Source organism: Pristis pectinata, chromosome 1, assembly GCF_009764475.1.
Source record: "Pristis pectinata isolate sPriPec2 chromosome 1, sPriPec2.1.pri, whole genome shotgun sequence".
Lineage (NCBI taxonomy): Eukaryota > Metazoa > Chordata > Chondrichthyes > Rhinopristiformes > Pristidae > Pristis > Pristis pectinata.
In genome coordinates, this window is record NC_067405.1 from 116,241,217 (window position 1) to 116,255,593 (window position 14,377).

General features: G+C 39.4%; 1 protein-coding gene across 2 annotated transcripts in view; it reads left to right on the top strand.

Annotated features, from left to right (window-relative positions):
- The window catches only part of nin (ninein (GSK3B interacting protein)), a 127,302-nt gene that overhangs the window by 36,621 nt on the left and 76,304 nt on the right, over nt 1–14,377 (top strand). The window lies entirely within an intron of this gene.

The window sequence follows — 14,377 nt, forward strand, 5'->3', positions numbered from 1 at the left end:
TGATGAAGAGTGATTGAAGGAACTGCTGCTTTAGTGTCATTTCAAGCTAGGAGAGTAAGCAACAAAGTACCTGCGCTGCTGTTAGATACATGATTCTGTTTGTATTTGAAGGTTTAAATTCCATTAAGCTTGAGAATTGCATAGTTATTTATTATGCAGAACAAAAGTATCCACATTACCTCAAATGAAATTATTTACTGCCAATTCCCAATATTTTTGATGAAAACCACAGTGATGCTGGAGCAACTCAGCAGGCCAGGCAGCATCCGTGGAGAAAAGCAGGCGGTCAACGTTTCAGGTTAGCATCATTGTGGTTTTCATCTAGTTTCCAGCATATGCAGTCCTTTGTTTCTCCCAATATTTTTGCATTGCATCCTTCAATTCCACACTAGCTTGTTAATTTGTCTTGAAAAGACAAGATGGTATGGGATATATAGTCGTGAGGCATGGGATCCATGGAAACTTTGGCTGCATGGATCCTGATTTGGCTTGCCCACAGAAAGCAGAGGGTGATAGTAGATGGAGCATATTCTGCCTGGAGGTCAGTGACTAGTGGTGTTCCATGGGGATCTGTTCTGAGACCCCTATTCTTTGTGACTTTTATAAATGACTTGGATGAGGAAGTGGAGGGATGGGTTAGTAGGTTTGCAGATGACACAAAGGTTGGTGGTGTTGTGGATAGTGTAGAAGGTGGATAGATGTCGTAGGTTACAATGGGATATAGACAGGATGCAGAGCTGGGTGGAGAAGTGGCAGATGGAGTTCAATCCGGAAAAGTGTGAAGTGATACAATTTGGAAGATCAAACTTGAAGGCAGAGTACAAGGTTAATGCCATGATTCTTAGCAGTGTGGAGGAACAACGGGATCTTGGGGGTCCAAGCCCATATATCCCTCAAAGTTGCTGCACAAGTTGATAGGGTGGTTAAGAAGGTATATGGTGTGCTGGCCTTCACTAGTGGGGGGATTGAGTTCAAGAGCCGCGAGGTAATGTTGCAGCTCTATAAAACTCAGGTTAGACCACACTCGGAGTATTGTGTTCAGTTCTGGTCACCTCATTATAGGAAGGATGTAGAAGCTTTAGAGAGGGTGCAGAGGAGATGCTGTCTGGATTAGAGAACATGTCTTATGAGGAAAGGTTGAGTGAGCTAGGGCTTTTCTCTTTGGAGTGACGGAAGATGAGAAGTGACTTGATAGAGGTGTATAAGATAATGAGAGGCATAGATAGAGTGGACAGCCAGCACCTTCTCCCCAGGGTGGCAATGGCCAATACCAGAGGACATCTGTTTAAAGTGAGTGGAGGAAAGTTTAGGGGAGATGTCAGAGGTAGGTTTTTTTACACAGAGAGTGGTGAGTGCCTGGAATACACTGCTGGGGGTGGTGGTAGAGGCTGATACAATAGGGACGTTTAAGAGACTCTTAGATAAACACATGGATGTAAGAAGAATGGAGGGTTATGGGCTGTGTAGGAGGGAAGGGTTAGATTGATCATAGAGTAGGTTTATATAGGTCAGCACAACATTTTGGGCCAAAGGGCCCATACTGTGCTGTACTGTTCTATGTTCTGTGGTAAAGCTTGTAATGTCTTTCTGTTTGAAAATGATACATATGGACATTTGCATTAGGAGCAGGAATGGACTACTTGGCCCCTTGAGTCTGTGCCACTGTTTGATAAGATTATGGCTGATCTGGTTATTACCTCTACTGTGCTTTTCCTTCTACTTGTGAGAACCTTTCATTTCCCTGCTCATCAGGAACTTATCTACCTTTTCCTTAGAGCAACTCCAAGACATTGCTTTCATCCACCATTTGAGAAAAAAGGTTCCAAGGACTCATGACCCCCTGTGAGGGGGAAATGTTTGCCTCATTTCAGTTTTAAATGGGTACCCTTTCATTTTTGAAGTGTGACGCCCCCCCCCCCCCCCCCCCACCAATTCCAGATTCACTGACAAGAGGGAACATCCTCTCCACATCCACTCTGTCAAAACCCCTCAGGATCTTGTATGCTTCAATCGAGTCTTCTATCTCTCACTCACTCACAAGGTTAAAACACATGGGGTCCAATGTAAGCTAGCCAATTGGATACAAAGTTGGCTTGATAATAAGAGGCTTGGTAGTGAAGGGTTCTTTTTCAGATTGGAGGCCTGTGACCTGTGCTGTGCCTCGGGGATCGCTGCTGGGTCCCCTGTTGTTAATGATTTGGATGAGAATGTAGGTGGCACGATTAGCAAGTTTGCAGATGACACCAAAATTGATGGTAAAGTGGACGGTGAAGAAGGTTGTCCAAGGTTACAAGAAGATATCAGTCAACTTGGAAAGTGGGCAAATGAATGGCAGATGGCATTGAATGCAGACAAGGGCAAAGTGATGCATTTTGGGAAGTTAAACCAGGTCAGGATATATACAAAAAATAGCAGGACCCTGGGGAATGTTTTTGAACAGAGAGACCTAGGATTACAAGCACATGGTTGCCTGCAAAAGACAACACAAGTAGACAGTGGTGAAGAAGGCATATGGAATGCTTGCCTTCATCGGCCATGGCATTGAATTGGGACATCATATTATAGTTGTGCAAAACATTGGTTATACTACATCAGAGTATTGGGTGCAGTTCTGGTTGCCACACCGTAATAGGGATGTGATTATGCTAGAGAGGATGCAGAAAAGATTCATAAGGATGTTGCCAGGACTGAACAGCTTGAGTTATCAGGAGACGGTGGATAGGCTGGGAGTGTTTGCCCTGGAGCGAAGGAAGCTAAGGGGTGACCTTTATAGATGATTATAAAATTATGAGGGGCATAGCTAGAGTAGATAGTCACAGGCTTTTTCCTGAGGTTGGGAAAGTTTAAAACAAGTGGAGATAGGTTTAAGGTGAGAGGGAAAAAGATTTAAGGGGGATTTGATGGGCAAGTTTTTCCTCACAGAGTATGGTGGGTATATGGAACAAGCTGCCATAGGAGGTGGGAAAGGCTGGTCCAATTTCAATGTTTAAAAGGCGCTTGGACAGGTACTTAGATAGGAAAGGTGTAGAGGGACATGAACCAAATGCAGGCAAATGGGATTAGATAGGCATCTTGATTGGCAGGGACAAATTGGGCTGAAGGGCCGGTATCCGTGCTGTGTAACTCTGAATGTATTTAAGCTCCAGCAGATACCAACCTAGTTTGCCTAATCTTTCCTCATAAGACAACCTGCCCATTCCAATTGCTTCCAAAACATGAATAACCTCTCTTAAATAAGGTTACAAATACTCTATACAGATGTGGTTTCACTAGTGCCCTATTTAAATGAAGTGTAATCTCCTTATTTTTATATTCAACTCCCCAGCAATAAACAATAACATTCTATTAGCTTTCCCAGTTATTTGCTGTATCTGCATGCCAGACTGCATCATGAACTTGGGAAACCAGATCCCTCCACATCCCAGGGCTCTGCAATCTCTCACTTATGTAATATGCCTTTTATTTTTCCTGCCAAAATAGATAATTTTGCACTTTACCACATTATATTCCATTTGCCAAATCTTTGTCCACTCATTTAATCTATCTGTGTCCCTTTGCAGCCTCCCTACATCATCTTCACAACTTGCTTGCCGACCAATCTTTGTGTCCTCAGCAAATTTAGCAACCGTACCTTTTTGTGCCTTCGTCCAAATGATATATATAAATTATAAAAATTCAAGGCTCCAGCAGTGACCCCACTGGCACCCCACTCATTATGACTTGCTATTCCTCTTCTAGTAATTGTTTTCATTCTATATCTCTGTTACCCCTTTTCCAACCTGTCAAACATCCCTAATTTGCAAAACTATTTTGAAATGATTTATTAAGTTCTCCCTTAACTGTTCTAGTGAGAAACAGTTCTTCATAACCACAAGCCATTCTTCTATCAAACCTGTGAATCTTGGCTGCATGCTTTCCATGATTGTAATATTCTTCCAAAATGGGATGCCCTGAACAGCGCACAATGTTCCGTGTGGCATTTTAAATGAGCCATCTACCCAATCAGTGTTGTCCTGCACTGTTCCCTACAATGTTCCCCCATGTATCATCATTAGCAGTAGCAAGCTCTGAGATAATTCATCCTGCGTACTGTCCAAATCTTTACTTTCTATTCCCTGACGAAGTCCTTTCTTTCTTTTTCAATCTTTTTATTAGTTTTCAAATTAATACAGATTAATATATAACATCAATGTTTGTACATGTAATACAAAGAGATCGGAAGAACAATCATGGTATGGATAATCATAAAAAACAAAGTATATAAAAAAAAATCTGTAGATCCAACGATCTCTTAGTGAATGACTATAATATAAAAGAAAGGAAAGAAAAAGATTTATTATAAAAATATAAAAGAAAGAAAAAAAATTCCCAAAACAATAAGAAAATTTATAAACAATATATCAAACCAAACTAAGCTAAAGAAAAAAGATTAAAAAAAACAAACAGGAAAAAAAAAACTGGACTAAAATTTCTCAGTAGAAACAGAGCAATATTATGTCATCGACTCCATTCCTCTAAGTTGAAAGGTTATTACAAGGGGATCTATATCATGTGAAAATATTGAATAAATGGACTCCAAACTTCCTCAAATTTAAGTGAAGGATAAACAGTACCACTCCTAATTTTTTCCAAGTTTAAACATGATATAGTTTGAGAGAACCATTGAAAAGTAGTAGGGGGTATTGGATCCTTCCATTTAAGCAAAATGGATCGTTTGGCCATTAATGTAACAAGAGCAATCATACGGTTAGTGGAGGCAGATAGATGGCCAGATTCTATCCTTGGTAAACCAAAAATTGCAGTGATAGGATGAGGTTGTAAATCATCTTTAATACATTTGAAATAATGTTAAAAATATCTTTCCAATATTTTTCCAAAAGAGGACAGGACCAAAACATATGTGTCAAAGAAGCCACATTCGATTTACATCTGTCACATATAGGATTTATATGTTGATTAAAAACGAGCTAGCTTATCTTTTGACATATGGGTCCTGTGAACTACCTTAAACTGTATCAAAGAATGCCTGGCACACATTGAAGATGTATTAACTAAATGAAGAATTTTCTTCCAAGTCTCTGTAGGTATAGATGTCTGGAGTTCACTTTCCCATTCATTCTTAATTTTGTCCAGTGGTTCTGAACGAATTTTCATAATTAGATCATAGATTATTGCTATCAAGCCCTTCTGACAAAGATTAAAACTGAAAATTTTTTCCATAATTTCAGTTTTGTAAGGTGTCGGAAAAGAGGGTATAATAGCTTTTAAAAAATTTCTAATCTGCAAGTATCGAAAAAAAGTGTGATCTAGGCAAATTGTATTTGTTAGACAATTGTTCAAAGGATGAAAAACAGTTATCAATGAATAAATCACGAAAACATACTATTCCCTTCCTTTTCCATATGGAAAACACTGAGTCAACTCTGGATGGATGAAAGAAATAATTAGATTGAATGGGACTTGATAGATTAAATTTATTCAATCCAAAAAATTTACGAAATTGAAACCATATTCGTACTGTATGTTTAACAATTGGATTAATCATACGTTTACTTAATTTGGTAAGTGCAAAAGGGAGTGGAGCTCCTAAAATAGAAACTAATGAAAATTCAAGTACTGATTGGGACTCAAGGTGTACCCAGTTGGGGCGTTGAATTGCATCTGAATCTTGTATCCAAAAAATTAAATATCTAATATTGATTGCCCAATAATATAATCTAAAGTTAGGCAAGGCCATACCACCATCCTTTTTTAGTTTTTGTAAACATTTCTTATTTAACCTTGGGTTTTTATTCTGCCAAATATATGAAAGAATTTTAGAATCAATAGTGTCACCTAACGAAGTTCTAAACATTTGCATTGCTTCCCTTTTTATTATAACATTTTTTAGTTTCCTTTGATGTTGCAGTATATATTCCTCTAAGTCTGTGCATGTAACCTACATGGCATTCTATTATTTATACGCTCTGACTTCTTCAAAAGATTGAATTCAATTAGTCAAGCAGAGCTTTGGCAGGACCATTGGCTGCCTGTCCCTGATTCAGCCAGGACTTTTTATGTGCCATGGGCCTTATAAGTTTCTCTTCATCTGAAGGAAGAATTACTGGATTATGTTTCTTGCCTAATTCATTTCCCTTTTTACCATGCATGAAACATTTTCACTCTCTAGTCGCTAGCCAAGTCTTTTCAACCATTCTGTTCCAAGTAGGAGACCAACTTGTGATTTTCAGCAAGATGGACAACTTGGATCCCTTAAGGTTGGCGACCTGCTGTTTCTCCCTACACAGATGTAACTTCACTGTGTAGTGAATTGACCTGTACGATCGGTTTGTTAGACAAGCTTTTCACTGTACCTCGGTACAAGTGACAATAGTAAACCAATACCAAGATGTTGCCTGGCTTGCTGAGTATTTGAACTTTATTGAGGTTGTGTGCTATACTTGCCAAAAATACCATCTATACTCTTGCCATTATTATAAGTCACTATTCCACTTTCAAATCACATTTGCAGATTCCCAACTCAAATGTATGACCATTCCTCAAGCTGTGCTGTCTTAGTACTAAATGTACTATCTGTACACTTAGTCCTCATTATCTGCAGATTTGTTGTTTGGGGATCCATGTTACCACAGGGTCAGCCAAAAGCCCCATCTCAAATATTTTCAAACAAATACATGTCTACACACATACACATTGAGGAGCCAGTCATTGTCTGTATAAATATAGCCAGTTTTCAGACCACTTATGTCAAGTGGTTCCCTGCTGTGTGCTTCTCTAATAGAGAACAGTCTTTGTTCACACAGCTGCACCTAATGATTTCAAAACCCATCACCACTTACCTATCAATCCATTCAATGGAAGTACTTTGTTATCTGATATTGTAGTATATAGCCATTTTAAAGTGTTCATTGATGCTTGTTAATGTTTTCAGAACATTAGGGATGTATTTATGTTGGGGGGGGGGTGTTTATTGGACACAACAGAGAGTACTTTAGTGCTATACACATTTTTTTTGTTGTCTATGGAAAGTTCATGAACCCATCCCTTGCAGATTAGTTCCTTGGTTGTTATTTTGTCACATAGTCCTAGGCTGCTGGCTCTGCTGTGAAAACCTCTTTCTTTGATTAAATTCAAGGGCCCAGCATTATCAGTAAGCTGTCCTTCAAGTATATTGTGTAGGCTTTTCCAGCTCTTTTTAATGTTAGGGTTTTTTTTCCTGCATTTAACCAGTTGTATCCAGGAAACTAATTCCACAATCCTTTGATACTACTCTTGTTTTTCAAAGACACCCTTATGTTAGGGGTTCTCCCAATTCCTTCCTAACATAGAATCAAAGAATTATAGAAAGGTACAACACAAAAATGGGCCCTTACAGCCCACCTCATCCATGATGCCTATCTATGCTAATCCCACTTGTGCACATATGGCCCATGTCCCTCAACTCCTTTCCTATCCAAGTACCTGTCCTAATGCCTTTTAGACATTGTAATAATGTCTGCCTTCACTAACTCCTCTGGCTGCCTCTTCCAAATATTCATCACCATCTGTGTGGAAGCACTTACCCCTCAGATCTCTTTTAAATTTCTCCCCTCTCACTTTAAACCTGCGCCCTCTGGATCCTGAATCCCCTGCCCTGGGACAAAGATTCTGACTACCTGTGCTATTTATGCCCCTAATAATTTTGTAAACCTCTATAAGGTCACCCCTTAGCCTCCTATGTTCCAGTGAGAATAAACCCAGCCTATCCAATCTCTCCTTATAACTACAGCCCTCCATTTCAGGCAACATCCTGGTGAATCACTTCTTCACTCCATTGCTACCACATCCTTCCTGTAGTGTGGCAACCAAAGCTACACAATTCTCCAACGAGACTGCAGATACTGGAAGTCTAGAACAACACACAAAGGGGCTGAAGGAACTCAGCAGGTCAGGCAGCATCTGTGGAGGGAAATGGACAGTCGATGCTTCAGGTCAAGACCCTTCATCTGGACTGGAAAGAAAGATGGGAGGTAGCCAGTGTAAAAAGGTGGAGGGAAGGGGTGGAGCAAGAGCTGACAGGACCCACCTGTCACCAGTGGGGAGTGAGAGCTCAACGATACTCCACCAATCCAAAACAAAAACTTCCAGCAATTAACAGTATTCATATTACTATAGTTACATGCAGATTTCAGCAGAATTTCATCAGTAACTCACTTTTATGTGAGTATTTGATCTTTGTTTCATCTCTGCAGGGGTTGCCTCTAACTTTGCCTTCCTTTACCAGACAGCCATTTCCCCCATTCTCCCTGCAATTGGGTGCTCTAATTTATGGACTTATCCTTCTGTCCTAACTCAGCTTATCTCTTGATCAGTTGTCCTGCACTTAAGGTATATTCCAACCTCCATTTGTTTATCTCTGCTCCTGTTAACTGTGCCCTGTAATCTAAACACTTCACTGATCTAATGACCACCATTTCTCCAAATGTCCCAAAAGCCACCTCCACTATTGACCTATTTTCCCATCATCCCTTTCTAATTTGTATGACATTTAAGTTGACCATATTACAAACTTGCCCATTTTTTGTATAATTCCAGCAGATTCCTTCTTCATCTCCTATAGCCCCTCTAAACTATGTGACTCATTTGATTACAATTTCCTATATCTGAAATACATTTCCTCCTTTTTCTTGATCAAGTCTATAATATCTTTCAATACCCCCCTCCTGTTCTGCTCCCACAGACCTGATGGAACTTCTCTCTAATGTATACCATCTTGGCTTGGTGACACCTCTGTTTTTAGTACCATTCGCTTTTCATTGTTTCCTTTTGAATATTTTACCTTCCAGTGGAAATGTTAAGTTTGTTTATCATCTCCAACAATCCATTTAAGTGTATAATGGGTTTACAGTGATTTAAGTGCTTCCCTCTTCCCTTTAATTATTGTTGTGCTAATAAAATTCTTTGTTTATTTTTATCATTTTACTTGTATTCTCTCTTACTCTTCCTAATCTCTCTCTGTTTACTTTTTATGTGTTTTGCACATTTACATCTGCATTATTCCTTTGTATTTACCATGAGTGCCTTTCTTTCATCAGCCTCGTTCTTTGTCCATTTGACAGCTACTCTTATCAGCTGTCAGCATGTAACTCAGCCATTTCACATGTGTACACTTCCCATTGCTGGCTAGTTGCTCAATCATTCATAGAGATTGAGAATGGCCTGAATTTATACTTTTTTTAAAGGCATGATACATTTTGGCTCCTCACAAAATCTTACTTAAATGACCAAAATGTTCCTCACCATGAGTGAGGGTGAGACTGGAGATAATTTTGCATCAAGATTGACTGGAGTATTTGCAATTGAGACCAACGTCTGCTGATGTGTTTTGTTTGTAATTCTTCAGTTCTGGGCCTACGAACAAATTATTAGATGAGACAAGAGCAGCTCTACTCCCCCAGATCTAATAGAATTTGCACAAACAACCTTGGATGACTTACTCTGCCATTTCTTTTCCCCTCCCTTTGTCGCTTGAAATCTGGATCAATACCTCACCATCTGGGGGCACACTATGTTAATCCTGCCAAATACTTGGATTATTATTTCACTTGTATTTTAAAATTCCTGGTTTACCAGCATGTCATAGTATAAAATATATCACTTGATTTTAACTTCATACTGCTTGCTAGCTGACTGAATGCAGTTCCTTGGTGCACAAACAACTTGACTCAGGTGTTTTGCCAGGTGTTGTCTGGTAATTAAGCAAAATCTTATGGGAATAACTATTAAAACGTATAACACATATACAATTTTTGGCTTTGTTGCCTTCTTATAATTTTAATTATTTTAATTAAGAAGCTGCAGTATGTCAGCACGTTAGATATATTTTCTCACTTCTCTATTCTTGATGATCTCATTCATCAGATATTTCTCCTATCAAGAGCTACTGCACTGATTTTGAAGTATTTTTTCAATGTTTTGATAATGCTGCAATACTCAATCTGAAGTTCTTTTCACTGTAACCTAAGACCAAAATGCTGCAGATGCTGAAATCTGAAATAAAACAGAAAATGCTACAATCACTCAGCAGGTCAGGGAGCATCTGTAGGGAGGAAAAGAGGTGACATACCTATTACTTGCTATATGGCTTACTGGATACAACACGAGTCCTTTTTTAAGTAGAAGAACAAACACACTTTCATACAGTGGTTTTAGATTAAATTACAGATTAGATCAATTCAAAGTAATTTCGAAGCAATAAAATAGAATGGTTTGGATTAAGTTTACGGAACTATATCTCTTGCTCTCTCTTTGAGAGCCAAAATCAGAGAAGCAACACTTTTGACAGTAGAAGAAGTACCATTGAATAAGGATCAACTCCCAGTGACTTAATGGCCTTGCTTAAATGACCTGTCACATTCTGAAGCGAGTGAGGACACTGGGTTCTTCTATCTCATCCATCCATCAGGTTTGCTATCTTACTCCTCTGTTTTGCCCCACTTTAGGTGTTTTGATTCCCTTCTGAACTATCCTAAGGCAATCACAAGACAATTTAAATAGCTGAGTTTGAATCTATTTTATATCTTAGTACTAGCCCCAGGTGTGGATGTTTAACCAGAGATAAAGCTAAATCCTGTGAACTTGTCCCACTGAATTAGTCGTAGCCAACCATAGATATTTTAAGATTGAAAATTACAGTTCAAAAAATTTGATGCAGAATCCACTTTATTAATTGATTGAATGGCTTTCTATGATAAATATTTGAGGATATATGAATGACATCAGAACCACAGATAAGGTGCAATGTGGATTTACTGGGGTAACAGCAGAGTGCAAAAAATTTAATTATGTTGAGAACTTGAAAAGCCTGAATATATTTACTTGAGCAGAGGAATGTAAGAGATCAAATAAGTATTTAGAATTAAAGAATGGAGTTCAGAGGACATAGCTTGTATTCAATGCCAAGGGGGCAAAAATTAAGCATATTGTTAAAAGCATGAAGCAGGAGGACACTGAATGGCTTTGCATGGGACAAGCTTGGAAGTACTTCTGAAAACACTTAAGTGCTTCTTAGCATTGACATTGTGTTGCAGGCTAGATTAACTTGGGGAACTAGAGTGCTCTAGACAACATGCTAAACAATGGGATATAATAGTGGGTGGCCTCAGAAATGACATTACTCCTGCAAGGCTCAAGATGGCTCCTTTTAAGCATCCAGTGGAAACGCTAAGGGATGCAGCCTCAGCTTTTGATTCATGTCAATAACTGGGGTTCTGGTGGATGGCAATTTCAATTTGAACAGAGTCATTTGGGATTCTATTGATGTTATTAGCCTTCTGTTTTTGTTTTTAATGAGTCTAAAAATCCAAATATAGATGTGACTTGCAGTGCTTCCAAACAGTTTGTCATATTTAAGAGTTCTTTGGCATGCAGCTGAAATGTCCCTCCATTCTGTGATCCTGTTATGAACTGGATTTGTGTGAGATGGGGGAGGGGAGGGGGGAAGCAGCTGTAACATGCAGGAAGTTTCACTGTGCTTTCTTTAGTTCTGACAGGCTTTCAATGAATGCTCCACTTTGCTAAAGCCACTTGTAGAAGGAAGTGTTTTCTGTTGGTTATAGGGTAATCCTGGTGGCCGAGAAGGGCACTGATGTCCAGAAATCAAGGGGACTGTCACAAAGCAACCTTCCATGTGTAGGGTAGGACACAAAGCAGATTTCTGCTGAAATAGTGGACTGGGAATCTCTGACCCTTCTTCGTACAATAACTGCTTAAAAACATTTCCAAGATATTGGAAATGATAAGATAAGATATCTTTATCAGTCACACATACATCGAAACACACAGCGAAATGCATCTTTTGCGTAGAGTGTTCTGGGGGCAGCCCACAAGTGTCACCACGCTTCCAGTGCCAACATAGCATGCTCACAACTTCCTAACCTGTACGTCTTTTGGAATGTGGGAGGAAACCAGAGCACCTGGAGGAAACGCACGCAGACATGGGAAGAACGTACAAACTCCTTTCAGACAGCAGCCGGAATTGAACCCGGTCACTGGCGCTGTAATAGCATTACCCTAACCACTACAAATGAAAGCGTATACCCACACTTAAGACTTGATAATCATTAAGATTGGGATCAAGAAAACAAAATGTTGCTGCAGAATATCTCAATCACCATGTTCGATAGATTCTGCTGTAGTCAGAAAAAATGGCCACAGAAATAAGCAAGTGTCCTAAGATAAGTTGTGTTGGTATCTGCAGTTCACCTAGTGAGGACTCAAACTAAATCAATTCATGACAACTATCCAAGAAGGATAAATGAGGGTAATATGGAGTATCTTTGGAAATGAGGTGGTAACAAAATGCTGTGTCTGATAACCAAAGCTGTAATACAAATGAACCTCCTGAGTCTTTTCTACAGTATAGGCTACATAGAGCCTGAGTAGTCAAGGGCAATTGGCTTAGTTGCCTGAGGGGATTTGAATGGTTTGATGTCACTGAGGACTGGGCATCTTCTGACTGCTTTCCAGATGAACATGTGAGCTAGTGTCTCAGTTATTAAGAAAAACAGCAGGGGAGTTTCAGTATATTATCCTACTAAAAATAGCTTATTAAGCTCAAGTAGTACACTTGCTTATGTCTAGGGAATCCAAAGGTTTTTGCAAAACTGACCTCAACCTAAATTCTCCATTTAAGTTCTGGGGAAGCATGTGTATGGTCCAAAATAGGCAAACAAGGTGTTTTGTTTTAAATTAATTTGAAAAAGAGGATTGTCATAGTGGTGATGAGTTTCTACACTGGCCTAAAAATAAATTACAAAGTTTAAAAGAGAATATGTTTCAAAAACTTGGTGGAAAATAATCAGTGCAAGGAAGTAAGATGTATAATTTTGTTTGTCTAACATTCCAATAAATTCAACAATATTTTGTCCTGTTTATTATCGGTCCCATTCTAACTTCCTTAATGCTAACTTAAGTAAATCACAACAGTTATTGCAATGATAACTTGATTTTCCTTGCTGTATTTCTGTAATTTTATTTACACCTCATGGATGCTTTTGCAAGGCTTCTTCTTTCCTTCCTGTTTGCAACCATGCCTTTTGTGGAACATGAAGGAGCCCAGCTTATAATAAAGGTCAGTATCAGACAGTTTATGGTTGTGCACCAGTTCCACTTTTGTTTCCACACATTATGTTCCTCAGAATATTTTACTTGGAATCAATTGTCAGACATCAGAGCTGTGCTTCTCCCTTAAACAACCAAACCAGGAGGTAAACTATGCTAAAGCACTATTGCACCATGAAGAGACTGGTTCTTACTTAGGGCAACACAGAAGGAGATCGCTTGGCCCATTGAGTCCATGTTGGCTCCTGACCTAGCAATGCCATCAGTCCTGTTCCCTCCTCCTCATTTCCTCTGTGAACTAGTCTCTCCAATACCCATTGACATCCTTTGATTCATTAAAGAATAATTTACAGCTACCATTCAACCACCAATTCATCTTTGGGATGTGGGAGAAACCAGAGCACCCAGCAGAACCCAGCTGGTCACAGGGAGAAGGTGCAAACTCCATACCAATTGGAAAGCACCTGAGGTCAGGGTAAACCCCAGGTTCCTGGAACATGAGGCAGCAGCACTAACTGCTGCACCATGGTGCTACTTTCTTGCTTAAGAATGGTGAATGCTTGTAGGCTTAGACTGGAGAGCGTGGCACTTCATGTGCCTTTTTTATTCCCTCTTAAGTTTCAAGTTGCTTGCATTTACATAGCACATTTAATAACAGAATATGTTCCAAGCATTGGCTGTAGCAATGGATAAATTGGTGTATGCTTGGACTGCTCCATCTCATTAACCTACAGAATGCATTGACTTGCATTCTGTGCTCCTATCTACTGATAATTTGGGCTTCCTATGTGACCTGTTCCTCTAACGAAGATTTTAAGAAATAATAACAATGTCAAAAGTTTGGGGTAAGCTACAGCCTTGTTTTCCCAGCACTCAGGGAAACTTAGCAGCTAAAGAGTGACAAGTATGACTGGATTCGGCTGGAAGGTTATCTAGTACTGCTTGTGGGGCATGTGGAGCAGCCCCATATATCCACTCCCCCCTCAATCTTTCTTTGAATGATCAAAAATCATCCCTATTCCCCTGTTTATCTCATTCTTTTCTCCAGCGACTGACTGCAGCTTTTCAGTGAGGGCCTTTCTGCCTGACAGCCACTGACCTTTTAACCTGGATGGCTGCTGGCCAGGAAATGAAGGAAAAGATTTAAGTTCTGCTGTTAAATTCAACATTACCTACATTTCTTATTGGTCACCGTAACCTCTTCTCCCTGCTCTTCCATTTAATGAGATCATGGCTGGTCTGATTATAACTTTTACTCTGCCTTCCCATCTACCCA